This window comes from Saimiri boliviensis, chromosome 19, assembly GCF_048565385.1.
Source record: "Saimiri boliviensis isolate mSaiBol1 chromosome 19, mSaiBol1.pri, whole genome shotgun sequence".
Classification (NCBI taxonomy): domain Eukaryota; kingdom Metazoa; phylum Chordata; class Mammalia; order Primates; family Cebidae; genus Saimiri; species Saimiri boliviensis.
This window is the reverse complement of record NC_133467.1, coordinates 52,501-75,006: the sequence shown is the minus strand read 5'-3', so window position 1 is coordinate 75,006 and position 22,506 is coordinate 52,501. Positions and strand designations below refer to the sequence as shown.

The following is a 22,506-nucleotide window of genomic DNA, read 5'->3' as shown; positions in this document are numbered from 1 at the left end:
ATATGTGGTTGTCTAGATTGCACTTCTTAAAGAGATATATAATCACAGTTTTCTCAAGCAATGATAGAACAATATTATTTAAAATAATTAGAATCATATTATTTAAAATTCCTAAAATAGTAATATTTGACATTTAGAGAATTTGTACTTTGTGGCAGATGGTGAGATAAGCACTGTAATATATCAACATTCATTTTTGAGAAATATTTAGAATGCCCACAATATGGCAGGATATGTAACAGTTTTGAGGTAGTTAGCAGTTAAAAAAAAAAAATGGAATAAAATTCTTGCCCTCAGAGAGTTCACATGCTAATGAGTTTTAATTTAAAATACAAAATAAGAAAAAACGTTGGATAGGAGGCAGGATTAACTTGCAGCTCCCACCTGGATGGACAGATCAGGATGTGGAGACTCGTATCATGAATTTTGCATCCAAGAACTACTGCAGGGATAAGCCAGGAAAGCCAAGAGTATCCACAGATCCTTTGAAAGACATGGATTGCTCCTGCATGACCCAGGAGACAGCCTAGATACTTTGAATGCCCAAACAGTGAAAGGGGGATTGTCCACCCTTGAACACACACCCTTGGGGAACCTGACGGTCTAGATTACAAGAGAAGAATTTGACCTTACCTGGAGCAGAGACAACTTAGAGAACTGAGTGAAATACAGGAGCAGGGGAAGCAGGGGGAAAAGCCCTGGCTCACTGGGTCCCCAGAGAAGCCATTTCTGACTTGTCTAACAGGGGACCTGGAAAGGGCTGCCAGAGGAACTGGGAAAAGATCACAGGGAGAAGGAAACCACCAGGTGAACTTTGTAACAATGTCGACTGCACAGAAACTTCCCAGCCAGCACTTGGGAAATGGTGTGAATCTGGTGTGCAGACTCAAGAGATGGGGAGGCACAAAAGCCTCTCTTGCTTTCTCAGTTGAGAGGCTGGTAGCTTGGGGTAAGTTCTCAACCCTATTCACACACTGCATGGAAGCACACTCATTGCTGTTGGTGGGAACACGGTAGAAGTGAGACTTGCTTGTTGGGTTGTGTAGGAGCTGGGTAAGGTCTGTAACCGCCAGCTTTCCCCCAGTTCCCTGACACTCTTCATGACACAGCGGAGACAGCCATAATCCTCCTGGGAAGATAACTCCATGGACCTTGGAGTCACAGCCTCTTTCCCCTCAGCAGCTGCAACAGGCCCCCACCCAAGGAGAGTCTGAGCTCAGACATGCCTAACCTTGCCTCCACCTGATGGTCCTTCCATAACCATTCTGGTAGCTGAAGGCAAAGGTCATATTCTCTTGTAAGTTCTAGGCCCCACTGATCCTCTCCTATATTACCACAGCTGACGCTCTCTTGAAAGCGCTACCTTCTGGCAGGAGGCCAACCAGCAGAAAACTCGTGCATTAAATAAGTACAACCTAGGACCCTCAGTGTTCATTTCACTCCCCTGCCACCTCTGTTAAGACAGGTGCTGCTATCCATGACTGAGAGGTCTGAAGACAGTTTACATCAAATGGCCCCGTGCAGACAACCGGCAGTACTAGCCCAGAGCCCGGTATCCCTGTCGGATGGCTAGATGCAAGGAGAAGTCACTGTGAGCCAGAGGGCCTTGCAGTGCCCCCGTCGGCCAGAAGCGGGCGTGCCCCCACTACACCGCGAGCAGGACTGCCTGGCAGCACGGAGAGGATCCCGCCTTGCCGTGGTTACCAGCGGGGCGAGCTGCCGCTACACTAGGAAGAAGAGGTCTCTGCAGGGGATGCCGTCCCCGCGCTGCATGGACCCTAACGGCCAGCAGGGGGCGCCCGAGACCGCCTTCTCAGATTCCTGAGGCTCTGCCTCCGGCGTGCGTGGCGTCACAGCGTGCGTGGCGTCACGGCGCCGGCGTGCGTGGCGTCATGGCGCCGGCGTCAGAGGCAGCACGGCAGTCTGCAGAGTTTTGTTCTCCTTAGTACAGGCTTCGGGGGCACCGGGAGGGCAGAGCTGCGTCCTCCTCCCCAGAAAGCCCAGGGTGGCGTTGGGGGGAGCACCGCCAGGACGCAGCTGTATTCTCAGCACAGACCCTGCTGGCACGCAAAGGCAGAGCCGCGTTCTTAGCACAGACCTTGGGGGCGCTGCCGCAGTTCGGGACAACTCCGGGCCCTGTTCACGGTGAGTAAAATCCTTGCTGTTTGCAGCCCTGAATGCTGAGGGTCAGAGACTAGTAAGAAGGTCTCCGTGTGGAAAACTGGACATCAAAAGCCTCTGAATCGTGCGCACCGAGGTTCTCCCCACCCCATGCCAGGCGGCCACAGTGCCAAGTCCACACTGTAGCCCCAAAACACAAATAGGGCGTTCCCAAAGCAGATATGACATCCGAAATACGAACACAGCACCCACAGTGCTTTTGTAGAAAACACCTGTAATGCCAGTGCAAGGCCTCAGTACCAAAATGTTAATATAAAACCCGCAGTACCCACGTGGCCCTGCCGGTACAGCACTGTCAATAATCAACGCTGACATGTCAATGCAAACGTGGAAAAGAAGGGTTAGGGGTTAGAGTGAAGGTTAGGGTTTAGGGATTAGAAGAATTTTAGGCAAAATATAGTAAAATAGTTACTTGAGCAAAGGAATGATCGATGAATCACGGCTGAAGCTCTAAATGGAAAACAGGGTTTGGGGCTAAGTGAGGTTTCTCATTGGCTCCAGGTAAGCGAATGCATATTGTGGGATGGTTCTCTCCGTGGCAGCTGGGCTTTTTATCATTGACTGTGGTTGGTTGGTTAATTTTTTTTTCAGTTTAAATGCTTCCAAGTTTGGTTTCCATTTGTTTAGTGAAGACCTCAGGCTAACAGCCAACTCCTTTTTTGCTTTAACATGTCATGACCACAGTTCTTTTTCATTTTACTTTCCTGGCATTAATAGAAGTAAATTCGCATATATTCAGAAAGTCTGTTTAATTGGCAACCTATTTGTGATGGTGCATAAAATGAAGTCTTTTAATTGGTATCTTAAATTAGATGAAATATGTTAATCATATTAAGCTTTGTTATTAAACCGTAACAGGAGTTGAGTTTCCTTTTTTTTTTTTTCCCCCTAGGCTTTAACCATTTAAAATACACTCAAGCATCTCCTAACAATGTGGATACTTTCTGAGAAATTTGTCCTTAGTGATTCTATCTTTCTACGAACACCATGGAGTGTCCTTGCAAAACCTAGATGGTGTAGCCCCCTCCATCCCTAAGTTATATGGTATAGCCTATTGTTCCAAGGCTACAAACCTGTATAGCACATCTCTGTACTGAATGCTGTAGTTAACTGTCACACCATGGTGATTGTGGATTGTGAGCCCAAAATATCTGAGACAGGTCTCAGTCAATTTAGAAAGCTTATTTTCCTAAGGTTAAGGACATGCCCATGACACAGCCTTAGGAAGTCCTGAAAACAGGTGCCCAAGGTGTTCAGGGTAGAGCTTGCTTTTATACATTCTGTGGAGACAAGAGAGACTAATCAGTATGTGTAAGTTGTACAGTTGTTTGGTCCAGTAAGGTGGAACAGTTAGAAGCAGGAAGTGAGGGTGCTTCCAGATCAGAAGTAGGTAACCGATATAAAAGCTTGCATTCTTTTGAATTCCTGATCAGCCTTCCACTGAATACACGATTAGGCTGGCTTAGTGAGTCTTCATTTTTACATATACAGTAGGGCAGAGGAATAGCGTGATCTCAGCCCACCACAACCTCTGCCTCCTGGAATCAGATGATTCCCTTGCCTCAGCCCCCCTAGCAGCTGGTATTACAAGCATGCACCACCATGCTTGGCTGATTTTTGTATTTTTAGTAGAGATGGGGTTTCTCCATGTTTGTCAGGCTGGTCTTGAGACGTCTGACTTCAGGTGATCCGCCTGCTTTGGCCTCTCAAAGTGTTGGGATTACAGGCTTGAGTCACCATGCCTGGCCAGGAAGCATATTTTGATTCTGATATTGTCAAGCAAGTATTTCAGGTATAACTTGCTTTCTTTGGAGCATTAAATACTGCTTTGGTATTTTGTTACACAAATAAAGCACAGATCACTTTTTGTCATTATATTCATTTTTAGTTAAATTGGCATCCAAATGTAGAAACATTCCAGAGTCTGGGCTTCCAGTATTTCTTTGTCATCCTCTAAAAGGTAAATTATTTTTTCCCAAAATACACAGTGACATCTAAAGTCACATTGAATGTCCTGCCACTTTTGTTTGTCTAGTTTCATCAATTTCTGCAAAGCATCTTTGGGGGAATAACTTTGACTATCCCTTTAGACTCTTGTATTAGAAAGCATCATGATGAAACATTGAATAATTGTGGTCACAAAATCCGTTTACGTCTTTCTGTCTTTGAATATCTTTTCCAATGGTGAATATTTGCTTTTATTGTTTTGTAACTAAAAGGACTGCTGGGAAACCAAAGACAAGCATTCATTAGAATAAGTAATCCAGTCACAATCAATTGCTATTTTAACTTTTTTTTTAAAGTTATACTTTTGAAAGCGTCCAGCTGCAAATTGAAATAGTCTCCAAGATATGAATTTTTTCCCTGGTTCTAAGGTGACCAGCTTTCCTAGAGAGTGAACCACACCACAAGAAAAAAGATGTGATAAATATGTTTATGTGTGTTATTTTAACATAAAACATGTAAAAGAGGCATTTCTTTGAAATTATGTATTAGAGTGCGTAATTTACTTTGCAGCATCATGAATACTCTTATTTTAAAAAACAGTGTTAATTACTACTTATTAATACAAATAAGCAGATATTTGAAAAAAATTACAATTTTTTAAGAAAGATTTTTATTTTAAATTAGTTTTAGATTCACGCTGAAATTGGGAAGAAAACGCAGATTTCCTGTGTAGACCCGACGTAGTTTACCCTCGTAGTAACATGTCAACATATATCAGATATGTTATTAACATGTTTTTTTTTTTTGATGGAGGCTTGCGCTGTCATTTAGATTGGAGTGAAATGGCATGATCTTGGCTCAGTGCAACTTCCACCTCCCATGTTTACGTGAATCTCCTGCTTCAGCCTTCTAAGTAGCTGGGATTACAGGCACCCACCAGCACACTTGGTTAATTTTTTGTGTTTTTAGTAGAGACGGGGTTTTGCCATGTTGGCCAGGCTGATCTGGAACTCCTGATCTCACATGATTTACCCTTGTCAGCCTACCAAAGTTCTGGGATGACAGGCATAAGCCACCATGCCTAGCCTACTAATTGGTGTATTTTATTAGGTTGGGTATCTGTTCAGGCATTTATCCAGTTTTAAAATCATGTATGTATTTTGTAAATATCTTTTCAGGTCTGTCTTGTCTTTCTGTTCTCTTAATACAGTTTTTCACAGTACAGTATTTAGTTTTATAAAGTCAGTGTTATCAATATTTTCATGAATTGGCGTGTGATGTTGTGTGTTAAAAGTCAACACCAAACCCAACATCGCATAGATTTTCTTTTAGAGTTTTCATAGTTTTGCATTTCAAATTACAGTCCCTGGACTATTTTGAGTAGGTTTTTTTTTTTGAAATTTGTGTATATATTCATTTCATTCTACATGTCTTCCAAAGTCTTCCATCACCATTTTTGGGAAGATATGGCTACAGTGGTCTTCATTTTTGTTTGAATATCCAAAATTATTACATTGAATAAACTTAGTATTTAATTTTATAGGTATTCCAGGACAGCCAGGAGGGGGTGCACGTCTCCCAAGAAACTGAGCAGTAGTGTCCATGCTGAGCTCTGGTGCTACCAGAGTGTGCGCGAACCCACCGGTGACCAACTTCCCTCTGAGGTGCCAGAAGCAGAGAGGAGCTTCGACTCCCTCAGGGCAGCACAAGGGTCGTGTTAAGTAAGTGTTGTTCATTGGTGAGTGAAAAGCTTCCTTTCCATGGCCCTGAGTGCAGAGAAGAGAGTCTTTAGAGTACTTAGCAAAGAAATAAATTCATCTAGAAATATGAAGTCCCCAAATCCCATTGTTACGACTGCACCCTGATATGATTGTCAGTGTCCCAGACACAGTGGCTGCTAAGATATATTCTGATGGTATCCTCTAATATAATAATCACTCCATGCCCTAACATTACTGTGATAGCCATACCATGCCTAACAGCAATGTAATATCCACACCATACTCTAACACTAATCTAATATCCACACTGTTGCTTCTAATACCAATGTAATACTATCCACATTGTGCCCTAACACTAATGTACTATGTGCACTGTTCCCCAACACCAGTATGATGTGTATGCCATGTCCTAACACTAATATCCACACTGTGCCGTAACACTAATACACCCACACGGTAACCTCTCATACTGATAAATATAATAGTATTTATTAAGTGGAGTCTGTTGACATTGAGGCTATTATAAGGGTTCACAGCTTTGGATGACGCATAGCCTCTATAGTAGATTTTTATGATGTCTCTGCTTTTCTGGCATAGTATTGGTATGGTTGTTTTAAAAAGTAATTTACTTTTTAATATTGTCATACTTCTAGGAAACTTCTAGTAGTAGTGCAAAATATAACCTGTTTCTTTCCTTAGATTCCCCAGCAGTTATTGCTGTACCAGATTTGCCCTGTCCCACAAAATACTCGGGTATATTTTACCCAAAGCATGAACATTCTCCCAATTTGCCACCACATAACCCCTGGATCAGGAAATCAGCATGGTTCCTATGTGATAATTTAGTCCACAAACTCATTTCACTTTTACTTTCTGCTCTACCTGGGAGTATAATGTGTTTTTTGGTTCTGATCCAGTTTTCCTGGCACTGTTCCCAGTACTTTCCTGCATATTTATGATCTTGACACAGTTAAAGAGCATACAAGTTTTTGTTTGAACACCTGTTTTGAGGTTTTTGGGGTATATATCTAGGAATGGAATCACTGAGTCATGCGGTAAACCTATTTGTAACTGTTTGAAGAAACACCAAATAATTTCACACGTATGTTGTACCATTTCATATTGTCACAAGCAGTGTTTAATAGTTCAGGTTTCTGCACATCTTTGTCAACACTTTTTTTTTTTTAGTATAGCTGTTCTAATGTGAGTTAAGGGGTATCTCTTTATGGTTTTAATTATGAGTCATGATGTTAAGCATCTCTTCATGTGCTTTTTGGTGAAGCGTGTATTAAAGTCCTTTGTCGATTTTTAGGTTGGGTTGTCTTGGTTGTTGAGTTATAAAAGTTATTTATACATTCTGGATAACACACATGTCTGAAGTATCCAATGTGTTGTTTTTTTCTTCCATTTTGTGGGTTATTGAAAAATAACAGGAGTTAATGTGTGATGTCTGCCGTGGGGTCCTGAGACAGAGTTCTAAGCCTTTGGAATGTATGAAGTGTGATGTGTCTTATGTGTGCTAATGAGATGACTGATGGCTGGGGGCACCTGGACAGCCTCAGTGGGGCTGGCTGCCAAGGGAACCAACCTTGTGGTTAGAGGATTTGAAATTTCATCTCTCCTCCCATTGCCATGAAGGGGAGAGGTGCTGATGGTTGATTTGATCACCTGTGGACACTCATGTAACCAATCTGTCTATGTACTAAAGGACAGGGTTGGGAGAGTGCCAGCATCTGTGTTGCTGAACATGTGAAGATGCTGGAAGGATCATATCTAGAGAGGGCCTGGGAGGCCTGTGCCCCTTACACTTGACGTTGTGCATCTCTTTATCTGACTTTTCATGTGTAGCCTTTAAAATATCCTTGACAATAAGTCAGCTATAGTAGGTACACAGTTTTCATGGGTTCTGTAATGTGCTTTAGTAAATTGCTGAACCCCAATAAGGGTGTTGTGGGAGCCTCCAATCTGTAGCCAAGTCAGCCAGAAGGTAACCTGGGAACCTACTGTTTGTGATGTCATCTTATAACTGAGTACCCATATTTTCTTATAGAAGAAGTGAATTAATTTTACTGTTTTTCTTGTTCTGCACTTCCTAGTTTGCTCTTTAGGAATGCAATTGTAAGCTTCACTGTCTCTCCATGAGATAATTCCTACACTGCAAACTTTTCTAACTGTGTGTTTTTTTAGAAGTTCCAGGGACCAAACCTTGAAACAAGCTAGGCATCTCCGGAACTCTCCCCTACCAGGAGATTGCCAGGAGACAGCAGTCAGTTTACAACTTAGCTCTGCCTATAGTGGTACTAGCAACAACACCTAATGGTTAAAACATCAGAGCTAGTCTTATTGACCCTGCACCTCCTCACCCCATCCTCTGCATGCCATTTTGCCGAGTCCTACTTTTTTTTTTTTTTTTTTTTTTGAGATGGTGTTTTGCTCTTTACCCAGGCTGGAGTGCAATGGCGCGATCTCGGCTCACCGCAACCTCTGCCTCCTGGGTTCAGGCAATTCTCCCGCCTCACCCTCCTGAGTAGGTGGGACTACAGGCACGTGCCACCATGCCCAGCTAATTTATTGTATTTCTAGCAGAGACGGGGTTTCACCATGTTGACCAGGATGGTCTCGATCTCTTGACCTCATGATCCACCTTCCTCAGTCTCCCAAAGTGCTGGGATTACAGGCGTGAGACATCGTGCCCAGCCCGCCAAGTCCTACTTTTAAAGCTCCCACTTTGTGCCCTGGAAGTGGAAGCAGTTTCCTTAAGGCAAGAGCCTCTGTGGTCCCTTCAGCTAAGCTGTGGCATACAGTCACTTTCTTTTTACCATCCTTGTGTTTGTCAATAATTTGCAAGCAACAAGCAGCATGACTTGTATTCCTAGGACTGAGCCCTTAGCCTGTGGGGTCTGATGCTTTCTCCAGTTAGTGTCAGTGTTGGATTGCACTGTAGGACACCTAGCTGGTACCTAAGATTTGGTTTGTCTAGGGAAAAAAAACCTATGCATCTGTTAATAGAAGTGTTCTGTGTTGAGTGTTGAGAGAAGACAGTTGTTTTTTCTATTATAATTCTTTCAACTTTTTTCTTCGTGTGATCTGTGGCATAAAAGCTTTGTATTTTAAGGAAATCCATTGGTTTACTTTTTTTTTGTGGTTTGTGGTTTTTGTGTCAGATATAAGAAACTATTGCTGCATCCAGGGTCATGAAGGTTTAACTGTATGTTTTCTCTAGAGATTTTAGTGTTGCCATATTTAGATCTTTTGTCCATTTTAAGTTAAATTTTTTGTGTGATAAGAGGTAAGAATACAATTTTGTGTCTCTTTATGTGGATCACAAGTTGCCTTACGTCACTTGTTGAGGACAGCATTTTCCCCCAATTTAATGGTTATGGACCTTGTCTCAAATCAGTTGAGTATGGACTTATTGTTTTATGTCTAGACTCCCAGTTCAGTTCAGTTGATCTTTCTGTTTATTTTTGTGCCAGTATCACACTGTCTTGATTACTATTGCTTTGTAATAAGATTTGAAACTGGGATGTGTGAAGCTTCAGATTTGGAGTTATTTTTCAGGATCAATTTTGCTTTTCAGGGTTCCTTGAAGTTCCATATGAACATTAGGATCAGCTTTCCCATTTCTGTCCCAAGGCCTTTGGGATATTTGTAGGAATAATATTGAATCTGTAGTTTGCTTTGTGTAGTTTGGCAAATGTAACAGATATGGTCTTCAAATCCACAAACATGATATGTGTTTACATTTATTTGGGCTTTTTAAAATTTCCTTAAGCAATGTCTTCTAATTTCCCCCATCTAAGTCTTGCTGTTTGATTACGTTTATTCCTAAATGTATTACTGCTATTGGTATTATTTAAGGTGGAATTTTTATGATTTTATTTTCAGATTATTCATTGTTAGTGTATACATATAAAATTGATTCTTTGGCCAGGCATGGTGGCTCACGCATGTGATTCTAGCACTTTGGGAAGCCGAGGCAGACAGATTACCTGAGGTCAGGAGCTCAAGACTAGCCTGGCAAACATGGCAAAAACCTATGTCTACTGAAAATACAAAAAAATAGGCAGGCCACCGTGAACTTACTGGGATAAAAAATCATGTTCATGGTGCTTGATGCTTTCAAAATGCTGTTGGTTTAAATTTGCTATTATTATGTTGAAGATTCTTAAGTCTACATTTCTGAGGTTATAGATCAGTCCTTGAAGTGGCATGGCACTAAGTAGGATGGTTAAGAATGGGATTGTGAATAGACTGTGGTTAGTATTTACAGATTTAGTGTGTCAGGGTATTACAGAATCGGGAGATAGGGGTTTAAGGGTTAAGAGTTTACCAGTTGTAGATTATAGTATAAGGGCTGCAGGATAGGATGTTCCAGTTGGTGGTTGTGAGCTGTGCAGCAGAGATTAGTGGGAGAGATCAGGTGAGTAACAGGGTTAGGTTGAGGGGTCAGGATTACAGTGAAGGGTTAGGGTGAAAGGGTTAGTGAGGTTTATGGTTAGGGTTACAGTAAAGGTTAGAGTAAGTTTAATTTTGAATAATATGTCAAGTGAATTTTTTGTATAAGTTGTAAAATGTGCATCCATGTTCATTTTATTTCCTATCATTTCCAGTTAATTGTCCCTTCTTCATTTCTAGAAACCCATGGGCTAGTGGGCTCTGTGTCAGTTTGCATTTCCAGAATGATGGCACTGAACACTTTGCCTTTGACTTGAAGGGCTCGCATCCACCCACCAGTGCCATGAGCATGAGGGTCCTGAAGTGCCCCCGGCCACCGCCAAAGGGTATGCGGGCCCCAGATTTTCTCATCCCAGGGGCCAGAGCATCCCACCCATTTGCTCCGTGCGGGCCCCTGCAAGGGCAGTAGCCAGATTCTCCTCAGCACAGACCGGGGGACGCCACTCACTTTGGGACACCTACAGCCTGTGTCCTCGGTGAGTAACATCTTTCCTGTTTGCCACCCTGACTGCTGAGGGGCAGAGACCCTTCGTGTGGAAAATTAGAAACCAAAAACCATGGTGAATCCATGGCAGCCAGGGTTGTTTGTCAGCACCCGAGGTGAGGTGGCCACGGGGCTATGCTGCAGGCTCAGAACAGAAATGCAGCGTCAGGAGAGCAAATAGAACACCCTCCACACTGACGATAACCCCTTATGATACCAGTAATGCTCTGTCTGTGGTGCTGATGTAAGCACCCATTATGCAGATATCACTTCTGTTAGGGGAATGCGCCAGCCGCCGTGCAGGTCCCGATCCCGGGAATGCGGATGTGTCTCTCAGAGTGCGCAGAATGCCTGGAATGCCTGTGAGTGCACACGTATCACCCAGAGCGCCCATGACATAGACTAACGCAGTACCCGTCACACTCATCTAACACCCAGAACATGCATGTGTCCCTCAGAGTGCACACATATCACCCAGAAAGCCCGTGACAACATCAGACTCAGAGTGCACAGGTGTAACCTGGAACGCAGAAGTGACACCGACTATCCCAACACCTGTCACACTCCTACAACCCCCAGAACAAGCATGTGTCCCTCAGAGCACACACATATGCCCAGAATGCTGGTGACACTGTCAGAGTGCACATGTCACCTGGAATGACAAATGATATTGTCAAATTAACCCAACACCCATCACACTCATATAACCCTTGGAACACGCATGTGTCCCTCAGAACACACACGTATCACCTGGAATGACTGTTACACCGTCAGACTTAGAGTGCTTTTATCACCTGGAACACGCAGATGATGCTGTCAGACTAACCCAACACCCGTCACTCTCATATAACCCCCAGAACACATGTGTGTCCCTCAGAACACACTTGTAATGCCTGGAATCTCCATGATACCATCAGACTAATGCAGCACCCATCACACTCATATAACCCCCAGAACATGCATGTGTCCCTTACAACACACCTATCACTTGGGACGTGAATGTCCCCTTTGGAATGTCTGCAGCACCGAGGATGGGACCCTCTGGGTCTCGCCGGGGCACTGGGTTCACAGCCTATGCCGGACTGGGTTTGGGCCAGATTTGGCCTCTGTTACGAAGTGTGATGTTGTTTCTGCTTTTCTGACAAGGTGTTGACAGGATTGTTTTAAAAAGTAGTTGACTTCCCAGTAATGTCATGCTTCTGGGAAACTTGCAATTGCAGTTAGTGTGCCATCTCCTTTCCTCTGATTCCCCAGCATTTACGTGCTGTGCCAGATTTGCAGCCCCATGTGTTTCACCAAAAGCATAAACCCTCCTTCAGGTGACCCCTACATAACCCCCAAATCAGGAAATAACACATTTTTTTTTCTTCTTCTTTTTTTTTTTTTTGGAGACGACGTGTTGCTCTGTTGCCAGGCTGGAGTGCAGTGGCATGATCTCAGCTCACTGCAACCTCCACCTCCCGGGTTCAAGGGGTTCTCCTGCCTCAGCCTCCCTAGTAGCTGGGATTACAGGTGTGCACCACCACGCCTGGCTAATTTTTTGCATTTTTGGTAGGCACAGGATTGCACTATGTTGGCCAGGATGGTCTTGACCTCCTGCTTTGGCCTCCCAAAGTGCTGGGATACATGCGTGAGCCATTGTGCCCAGTCAAAAATACATGATTTCTGTGTGAAAATCCAGTCCACAGACAGACTTGAATTCACTGCTTGCCCCTAGTTGGCAGAAAAATGTCTCTTTCCACATGGGCCCAATTTTCCTTTTTGGGAATTGTTCTTGATGCTCTCTCAATTTTCTTTCTTCTTCTTTTTTGATACAGAGTTTAGCGTTTGTTCCACAGGCTGTAGTGCAGTGCTGCGATATCTGCTCACTGCAGCTTCTGTTTCCCAGGTTCAAGAGAGTCTCCTACCTCAGCATCCCGAGTAGCTGGAATTACAGGCATCCACCACCACGCCTGGCTAATTTTTTGTATTTTTAGTACGGACGGGATTTCACTGTGTTGACCAGGTTGGCGTAAAACTCCTGACCTCAGGTGATCCACCCACCATGGCCTCCCAGAGTGCTGGGATTACAGGCATGAGCCACCTGTAACCAGCTGACTACTTGGAGGATCTTTCATCCATCCCACCCCGCTGGCGATCTCACTTAATAATGTCAGAGTATTTATTTACAATCACAAATTTCATCTGGTCAAGTTCTAGATTTAACTTTGCCAATGGTTTCCCAATGCCCTTAGAACCATGGCCTCCAGGCTCTGAGTGCTCATGCCTGCTGCCCTCTCCCGTCCAGTCTGCCACAGGTGCGTGCAGTCCCACTCATGGGGACACAGGCTCCTGGGTTTCTCGGCAGGGATTTTATGTGTGTTCTACCAGTGACCACCTTACTTTTTTCAGGTTTTGTATAGGTAAGTTCTTAAAGTCATAGCAGTTATGTTATCTAAAAGTAGAAAAGTTCATAATATCATTTTTCTAAAGACAAGGAAATAATCCATTATTTATTAGACCGCCTGTGAGATGACCCTCAAAAAAATTTTTTTTTTTTTTTGAGATAGAGTCTCCCTGTGTTGCTCAGGGTGGAGTGCAGTGGCACAATCTCTGCTCACCATAGCCTCCACCTCCCGGGTTGAAGCAATTTTCATGCCTCAGTCTCCTGAATAGCTGGGACTACAGACACCCATCATCACACTCAGCTAATTTTTGTATTTTCAGTAGAGATGGGCTTTTGCTATGTTGGCCAGGCTGGTCTTGTACTCTTGACCTCATGATCCACCTGTTTTGGCCTCTGAATGTGCTCGGATTACAGGTGTTAGCTAGCATGCCCAATATATTTTTAACTTTTTTAGGGAATACCAAGCTATGTTAAAAGTAGGCTGCACTATTTTGTGTTCCACATACAGTATTTAAGGGTTGTGATTTCTCTCCTACCTTGCCAACACTTGTTATTTTACATTTCTTAAATCATAGCCTTCTACTGTGTGTTTGAAGGAATATGTCATTGTGATTTCAGTTTAGATGGCCATAATGATAATGGTATTCATGATCTTTTTATGTGTTTCTTTTCCATTTATATGTTTTATTGGTGAAGTGTGTGTTGAACTATTTCTGCATTGTGTAATTTTGTTGTTTTGGTTGTTGAGTTATCCAAGTGATAGATTGTGGTTAACAAACTGTCGTTAAATACTTAATGCACAAATATTTTTTTCTGTTTTGTGAGTTGTCTTTTCGCTTTTTTTTTTTGAGAAGAAATCTTGTTCTGTCGCCAAGATTGGACTGCAGTGTCGAGATCTTGGCTCACTGCAACCTCCGCCTCCTTGGTTACGATAAGGGTATGGATCATCTTTTTATGTGCTTCTTTTCCATTTGCATGTCTTATTGGCAAAGGGTATGTTCAACTGTTTATCCATTTTGTAATTTTGTTTTTGTTGTTGAGTTATTCAAATTATACATTGTTGTTAACAGATTGTTTTTAGATACATAATGCAGAAACATTTTCTTCCCTTCTGTAAGGTTATCTTTTTAATTTTTTTTTTTTAGATGGAGTCTTGCTCTCTCTCCCTGGCTGGAGTGCAGTAGCACTGTCTACTCACTGCAACCTCCAGCTTCCGGGTTCAAGCGCTTCCTCTGCCTCAGCCTCCTTAGTAGCTGGGATTATAGGTGTGTACCACCACGCCTGGCTAATGTTTGTATTTTTTAGTAGAGACGGGGTTTCTCCTGTTTCTTAGGCTGGTCTCAAACTCCTGACCTCAGGTGATACGTCCGCTTTGGCCTCCAAAAATGCTGGGATTACAGGTGTTATCCATTGCACCCTGTCACTCCCAGGCATTTTGTTTTTCTTTCTTTCTTGTTTTTGAGATTGGATCTTGCTCTGTCAGCCAGGCTGGAGTGTAGTGCCTGATATTGGTTCACTGCAACCTCTGCCTTCTGGGTTCAAGCAATTCTTATGCCTCAGCCTCCCAAGTAGTTTGGATTCCAGGTGTGTGCCACCATGCCTGAGTAATTTTTATATTTTTAGTAGTGATGGGATTTTACCACGTTGGCCAATGTGATCTGGAACTCCTGACCTCAGTGATCCGTCTGCCTCAGCCTCCCAAAGTGCTGGGATGACAGGCATTAGCCACCATGCCCGGCCTTTCTTTTTTGAGATAGGGTGTTGTGCTGTCTTTCAGGCTGGAGTGCAGTGGTGCAATCTTGACTTTAATGCAACCTCCAATTCTGGGCGGAAGCAGTCCTCTTGCCTCAGCCTTCCAAGCAGCTGGGACTACACGTTTGTGCCACTGTACCTGGCTAAATCTTATATTTTTACTAGAAATGTGGTTTTGCTATGTCGTCCTGGGTGGTCTTGAACTGTACTCAAGTGATCCACCTCTCTCAGCCTTCCAATTTGCTGGGATTAGAGGCATTAGCTACTGTGCCTGGGCTTTTTTTTTTTTAATTTTTGAGGAGATAGCAAAGTATGTTACAAATAGACCGTAACATCCAATATTCCATATAAAGTATTTAATGGTTGTAATTTGTCTCCGACATCGCTGAGTTGTCCTTTTACATTTCTTGTATTTTAGCCTTTCTAATGTGTGTCAAGGACTATGTCCCTGTGGTTTCAGTTTAGATGGCTGTATGATAATGTCATTAATCATATTTTTATGTGCTTCTTTTCAGTTTGCATGTGTTACTGAAGGAGTGTATGTCCCAGTGTTTCTTCGTTTTATTACTTTGTTGTTTTTGTTGTTGAGTTGTGGAAATTATACATTGTGGGTAACAGACTGTTGTTATATAATGTTCAATATATTTTCTGTTTATTTTTTTCACTTTTGTTTTGAGACAGGTCTTACTGTTTTGAACAAGCTGGAGTCCTGCTCTGCAATCTCTGGTTACTGTAACCTCCAGCTTTTGGGTTCTAGCGATTCTCCTACATCAGCCTCCTCAGAAGCTGGGATTACAAACGTGCATAACCATGCCTGTTTTTTTTTATGTGTTTTTAGTGGAGACTTGATTTGGGTTAAGACTTAGGGATTAAGGGTAGAGGTTAAGATTAGGGTTTAGGGTTACATGTCAGGGTTGGGGATGGGGTTAGGTTTAGGGTTGGGTTAGGGTTAGGCTTAGGGATTAGGGTTAGGCTTAGGGTTTAGGGTTAGGGTTAGGGTAGGGGTTAGGGTTAGGGTTTTAGGGTTAGGGTTTAGGGTTAGGGGTTAGGGTTAGAGTTAAGGGTTGTGGTTGGGGTTAGTGTTAGGGTTAGGGTTAGGGTTTGGAGTTAGGGTTTAGGGTTGGGGTTAGGGTTAGGGATTAAGGTAGGATTAGGGCTTAGGGTTATGTTTAGGGTTAGGGTTTAGGGTTAGTTTTAGGGTTAGGTTTTAGGTTTAGGGTTACGTTTAGGGTTTGGGTTAGGGGTTAGGGTTAGGGTTCTGGATTAGGGTTAGGTTTAGGGCTAGGGCCAGGGCTATAGCACTTAAAGCTGGGACAGTTTTAGCTGTGTATTTTGAAAAAGTTGTGTGCTCTACAAAGAAAAAGCTACTTTTGTTGTTCCTTTTGGACCCCGGGAGAAATGGGAGTCTTTTTCAGAGAGCATGGGAGACACATGAGTTCTTTTCAGTCTTCTTGTCTGCCTCTAAGGGTGGAATGAGAGTGTGAAGCACTTTGGGAGGTGGCCAGACACTCAGCTTGGATGACTGCAGAGCAGAGCTTCTCCCTGGAGGCGTGGTCCCAGTCATCATGAGCCATGTCTGTGCAAACAGACCCTGGTAGAGGGCCCGTAGCAGCCTCCCGGCCCACCCTGGCTCCTAGGGACCGTTTGTTTTGAAAATGTTGTGTAATATGATACTCAGAACCATATCATAGGGAGATCATAATGTTATTCTGTTTTTTTTTAAATATATTTAGCACGATAACACTAGTTCTATTTACATCTCTTTGATATTGACAAAAATGTCATCCTTACCTTCCTTGACATTAGGATTGAAAACACAGGGGGTTTTCACCCCTTGCAATGTTTAATTGAATATAATTGTTTTTTTTGTGTGTGTGTGGACATTAGTGACCATATCAGAGCTTGATGTACACCTCTTGCCATACTGAGAGTAATTCCTTATGGGCAGTAACATCATCCTCTCCTTCCCTGGATATTAGGAACAATATCACAGGACGGGTGTACAGCCCCAGTCACATTGTGAGTAATATTATCTGTAATCCCTTAGTTATTAGGAACAATGTCACTGGGGGTTTGTGCGCTTCCTGAGACACTTGGAGTAATATCCTCTCCGTTTTTGGATGTGTTAGAAACAATATTACAGCGGTGGTGTACACTTCCTGCAATATTCAGGTTATAATCATCCTCTCTCCCCAGGATATTAGTAACTACATCACAGAAGCGTTGTACACCGCCTGTGATAATGGAACAGTCACAGAGTGTATACTTGCTTTCACAATGAGAGTAATACCTACTTAGGATATGATGGATAATATCACAAGATATACACACATGGGTGTATGTCCACCCTGATATTAGGAATAATTTTTTTAATATACTAAAAATAATATCCCAGAATATACTCATAATGTGTACATTTATTGGGATATTACAATAAATGTATATAATATGTACCATATGTACCTTTACTGTGATGTACATATGTGTACACAATACATATGTACAATAAATGTACATAATCTGTACAATATGTTCATTTATATGCACATAATGTGTATGATATTTACATTTATTGTAATATCACAATGATATATGTAATTACAATAATATATACAATATGTAATATGCTAAATATACAAATTGTACACATTACGTACTTTTAATTTATTTTGGTATTACAATATGTAAACGTGTACATAATGTACATATGTACTATATGTACCTGTGTACATGTGTGCACATTATGTACATTATGTACAGCTGTACAATATATACATGTTTAAAAATGTGCACATTATGTCCAGATGTACAATATGTACACATATACATAATGTATACATGATGTGCACATTAGGTAGAGATGTACAATATGTATACATTTACATAATGCTTACATTATGTACAGGTGTACAGTATGTATGCATGTACATATAGGCGCACATTATGTACATATGCACAGCCCCCTAGCTCAGTGAGCCAGAGGTTGCTGCATTGCCCTAGTTGCCAGCAGTGGGCATGTTGCCACTACAGTGTGAGCCAGAGGGCCCTGCAGTGGTCTGCCACCAGGAGAGGGCACCCAAACCCACCTTTTCAGATTCCTCAGGCTCCGCCCCACCGATGTGCATCGTGTCACAGCACTGCCCTTTGTCGCGTCACAGCGGTCTCCAGAGTTGTGTTCTCTTTAGTATTGACCTGGGGGGCACTTTGAGGGTGGAGCTGCGTCCTCTTTAGCACAGACCAGGGGAGGGGGAGGGGAGGTGGGAGGGTAGGGGGGCGCTTCTTACTGTGGGAGGGCCTTGCAGTGGCCCTAGTCGCCAGAAGAGGGCGGGGGCACATCACCGGGACCGAGATGTCCCTGCACTGCCCGGCTGCCAGCCGGGGGTGCCCGAGCCGCCTTTTCAGATGGCGTCACAGTACTGGCGTGCCTTGCATCTCGGTGGTCTGCCAAGTTTCATTGTCCTCAGTGCAGACCTGGGGGGCACTGCGAGGGCGGAGCTGTGTTCTCCACAGAATAGACCTAGTGGGCACAGCCTCACTTTGGGACAACTCTGGGTCGCATCCACAGTGAGTAAAATCCTTCCTGTTTGCAGCCTGACTGCTTAGGGTCAGAGACTAGTAAGGAGATCTCCGTGTAGAAACCTGGACACCAAAAGCCCCTCTGAATCCTGCGTGCCGAGGTTCTGCCGAGCCAAGACCATGTGGCTGCAGTGCAAGGTGCACGCCGCAGTCTTTGAACACAAATAGAGCGTTCCTAAGGCAGATATGACATCAGAAATGTGAATACAACACCCGCAGTGCTCGTGTAGAAAACAGCTGTGATGCTAATGCAAGGCCTCCATCCACAGCGTTACTATAGTAAGTCCACACTGCTCATGCGGCTGCCATACAGCGGTTTGAATCATCAACAGTGACATATCAATGCAAACGCAGAAACTAATGTATGGTTAGGGCTTAGGGTGAGGATTAGGGCTACGGGTTAGGATTAGGGTTTGGGGTTACCGGTTGGGGTAGTTAGGATTTAGGGGTTAGAAGAATTTTAGGCAAAATAAATTTAGTTTAAGCAAAGGACTGATTCATGAATCACACTTGAAGCACCAGAACAGAAAACAGGGCTTGGGACTTCGAGCTGTTAGTGGTGGCAGCTAAGTGAGGTTTCTCCTTGGCTCCAGCTAGGAGAGCGCCTGTTGTGGGGATGGTTCCCTCAGCATCAATAGTCATAAAGCCAACTAGCAGCTGGGTTTATTGTCATAGACTGGTTGGTTTTCTCATGTTTTAAAGTCAGTTTTAATGCCTCCAATTCGATTTCCATTTGCTTTGCAAGACCTCAGGCTAACGGCTTCCTCCTGTTTTGCTTTCACATGTCAAAACCGTAATTCATTTTCATTTTACTTTACTAGCATGAATAGCAGTAAATTCACATTTTTGTTGTTATTCAGAAAGTCAGTTTAATTGGCAACCTTTTTGTGATGGTGCATAAAATAATGTTTGTTAATCATTAGCATCTTAGATTAGATGAAATATGTTAAATCTATTAAGCTTTGTTATTAAACCAAAACAGGAGTTGAGTTTCTTTTTTTTTTTCCCTAGGCTTTAACCATTTAAAATACACTCAAACATCTTCTATTGATGTGAATTCTTTCTGAGAAATTTGTCCTTGGTGATTTCATTCTTGTCTGAACACCATAGAGTGTCCTTTTAAATCCTAGATGATATAGCCCACTCCACACATAAGTTATATGGTATAGCCTATTGCTCCCATGCTACAAACCTGTATAGCACGTCTCTGTACTGAATACTGTAGTCAACTGTCACACCATGGTGACTGTGGATTGTGATCCCAAAATATCTGAGTCAGGTCTCAGTCAAGTAGAAAGCTTATTTCGCCAAGGTTAAGGACATGCCCATGACACAGCCTCAGGAGGTCCTGACAACATGGGCCCAAGGTGGTCAGGGTAGAGCTTGCTCTTATACATTTTAGAGAGACAGGAGACACCAATCAATATGTGTAAGATGTACAGTCATTTGGTTCAGTGAGGTGGAATAACTGGAAGTAGGAAGTGGGGGTGCTTCTAGGTCAGAAGTAGATAAAACAAAAGGTTACATTCTTTTGAATCCTTGATCAGCCTTCCAGTGAATACAATTTAGTCTGGTTCAGTGAATCTGCATTTTTGCATATACAGTAGGGCAGAGGAATGGTGTGATCTTGGCCCACCACAACCTCTGCCTCCCAGGTTCAAGCGATTGTCTTGCCTCAGCCTCCCGAGCAGCTAGGATTACAGACATGCACCATCATGCCTGGGTAATTTTTCTATTTTTAGTAGAGATGGGCATCCACCATACCCAGCCTACTATCGGTATATTTGCCATGGTTGAGTATCTGTTCAGATATTTAACCAGTTTTAAAATCACCTATGTATTGTGTAAATATCTTCTCATATCTGTCTTGTCTTTTTATTCTCTGAATAAAATTTTCCACAGTGGAATATTTAGCTTTATAAAGTCTGTTATCAATATTTTCATGAATTGGCATTTGATATTATGTATTAAAACTCAACACCAACCCAATGTCATCTAGATTTTCTTTTAGATTTTTTATAGTTTTGCATTTCATGTTACCGCCTCTGGACTATTTTGAGTAGGTTTGTGTGTGTGTGTGTGTGTGTGTGTGTGTGTGTGTGTGTGTGTATTCATTTCATTCTACATGGATTCCAAAGTCTTCCATCACTATTTTTGGGAAGGATATGGCTACAGTGGACTTCATTTTGGCTTGAGTTTCCAAAATTACTACATTGAATAAACTGAATATTTTATAGGTATTTCAGGATATTCAGGCCGGGGTGAACATCTGCTGAGGAACTGAGTAAGAGTGTCTGTGCTGAGCTCTGGCACCACCAGAGGGTGCGTGAACCCACCCCTGACCAACTTCCCTCTGAGGTGCCAGGGCAGCACGAGGGTTGTGTCAACTTAGTCTTGTTCATTGGTGAGTAAAAAGCTTCCTTTCCACGGCCCTGAGTGCAGAGAAGAGAGTCTTTAGAGTACTCAGCAAAGGAAGAAATTCATCTAGAAAAATGAAATCCCCAAATCCCATCATTACGACTACACCCTGATATCATTGTCAATATCCAGATGCAGTGGCTGCTAAGATACGTTCTCACAGTGACTTCTAATATAATAATCCCAGCATGCTCTAACATTACTATGATATCCATACCGTGCCCTTACACCAATATATTCACACCATACTCTAATGCTAATCTGATATCCACACTGTTGCTTCTAACACTAATGTAATACTATCCACATGGTTCCCTGATGTTAATGTAATATCTGCACTGTTCTGCAACACGAATATAATATGTACACCATGTCCTAACACTAATATCCACACTGTGCCGTAACACTAATGTATCCACACAGTAGTCTCTAATACTAATAAGCGTAATAATATCTACTAAGTGGAGTCTGTTGACATTGAGGCTTTTATAAGGGTTCACAGCTTTGGATGAAGCGTAGCCTCTGTAGTGGATTTTGGTGATGTCTCTGCTTTTCTGGCATAGTATTGATATGGTTGTTTTAAAAAGTAATTTACAGCCGGGCGCGGTGGCTGAAGCCTGTAATCCCAGCACTTTGGGAGGCCGAGGCGGGTGGATCACGAGGTCAACAGATCGAGACCATCCTGGTCAACATGGTGAAACCCCGTCTCTACTAAAAATACAAAAAATTAGCTGGGCGTGGTGGCACGTGCTTGTAATCCCAGCTACTCGGGAGGCTGAGGCAGGAGAATTGCCTGAACCCAGGAGGCGGAGGTTGCGGTGAGCCGAGATCGCGCCATTGCACTCCAGCCTGGGTAACAAGAGCGAAACTCTGTCTCAAAAAAAAAAAAAAAAAAAAAAAAAAAAAAGTAATTTACTTTTTAATAATGTCATACTTCTAGGAAACTTCCAGTAGCAGTGCAAAATATAACCTGTTTCTTTTCTTAGAGTCCCCAGCAGTTATTGCTGTACCAGATATGCAGCATCCCACAAAAATACTCGGGTATACTTTACCCAAAGCATGGAAACTCTCCTAGGTTACCACCACATAACCCCTAGATCAGGAAATCAGCATGGTTCCTACGTGATAATTCAGTTCACAAACTCATTTCACTTTTACCTCCTGCCCTGCTTGGGAGTATAATGTGTTCTTTCATTTTGATCCAGTTTTCCTGTCAGCGTTCCCAAGACTTTCCTGCATATTTATGATCTTGACACATTTAAAGAGCATACAAGTTTTTGTTTGAACACCTGTTTTCAGATCTTTGGGGTATATAGCTAGGAATGGAATCACTGTGTCATACGGTAAATCTACTTGCAACTGTTTGAAGAAACTCCAAATTATTTGACACATATACTGCACCTTTTCATATTGTCACAAGGAGTATTAAATATTCACATTTCCGCACATCTTTGTCAGCACTTGTTTTTTTTTTTTTCTTAGTATGACTATTTTAGTGTGAGTTAAGGGGTATGTCTTTCTGGTTTGAATGAAGACTAATGATGTTAGGCATCTCTCAAGTGCTTGCTGGTGAAGTGTGTATT

At 42.7% G+C, this 22,506-nt stretch overlaps 1 long non-coding RNA gene across 1 annotated transcript in view; it reads left to right on the top strand.

Moving 5' to 3' along the window:
* Nucleotides 1-1,921: 1,921 nt before the first annotated feature.
* LOC141582199 (uncharacterized) overlaps nt 1,922-22,506 on the top strand; it is a 49,289-nt gene continuing 28,704 nt past the window's right edge. Inside the window, exons 1-2 of the long non-coding RNA XR_012515007.1 lie at nt 1,922-2,145; nt 5,672-5,849. This is a non-coding gene — a long non-coding RNA (uncharacterized LOC141582199). The remainder of the gene's footprint in view (nt 2,146-5,671; nt 5,850-22,506) is intronic.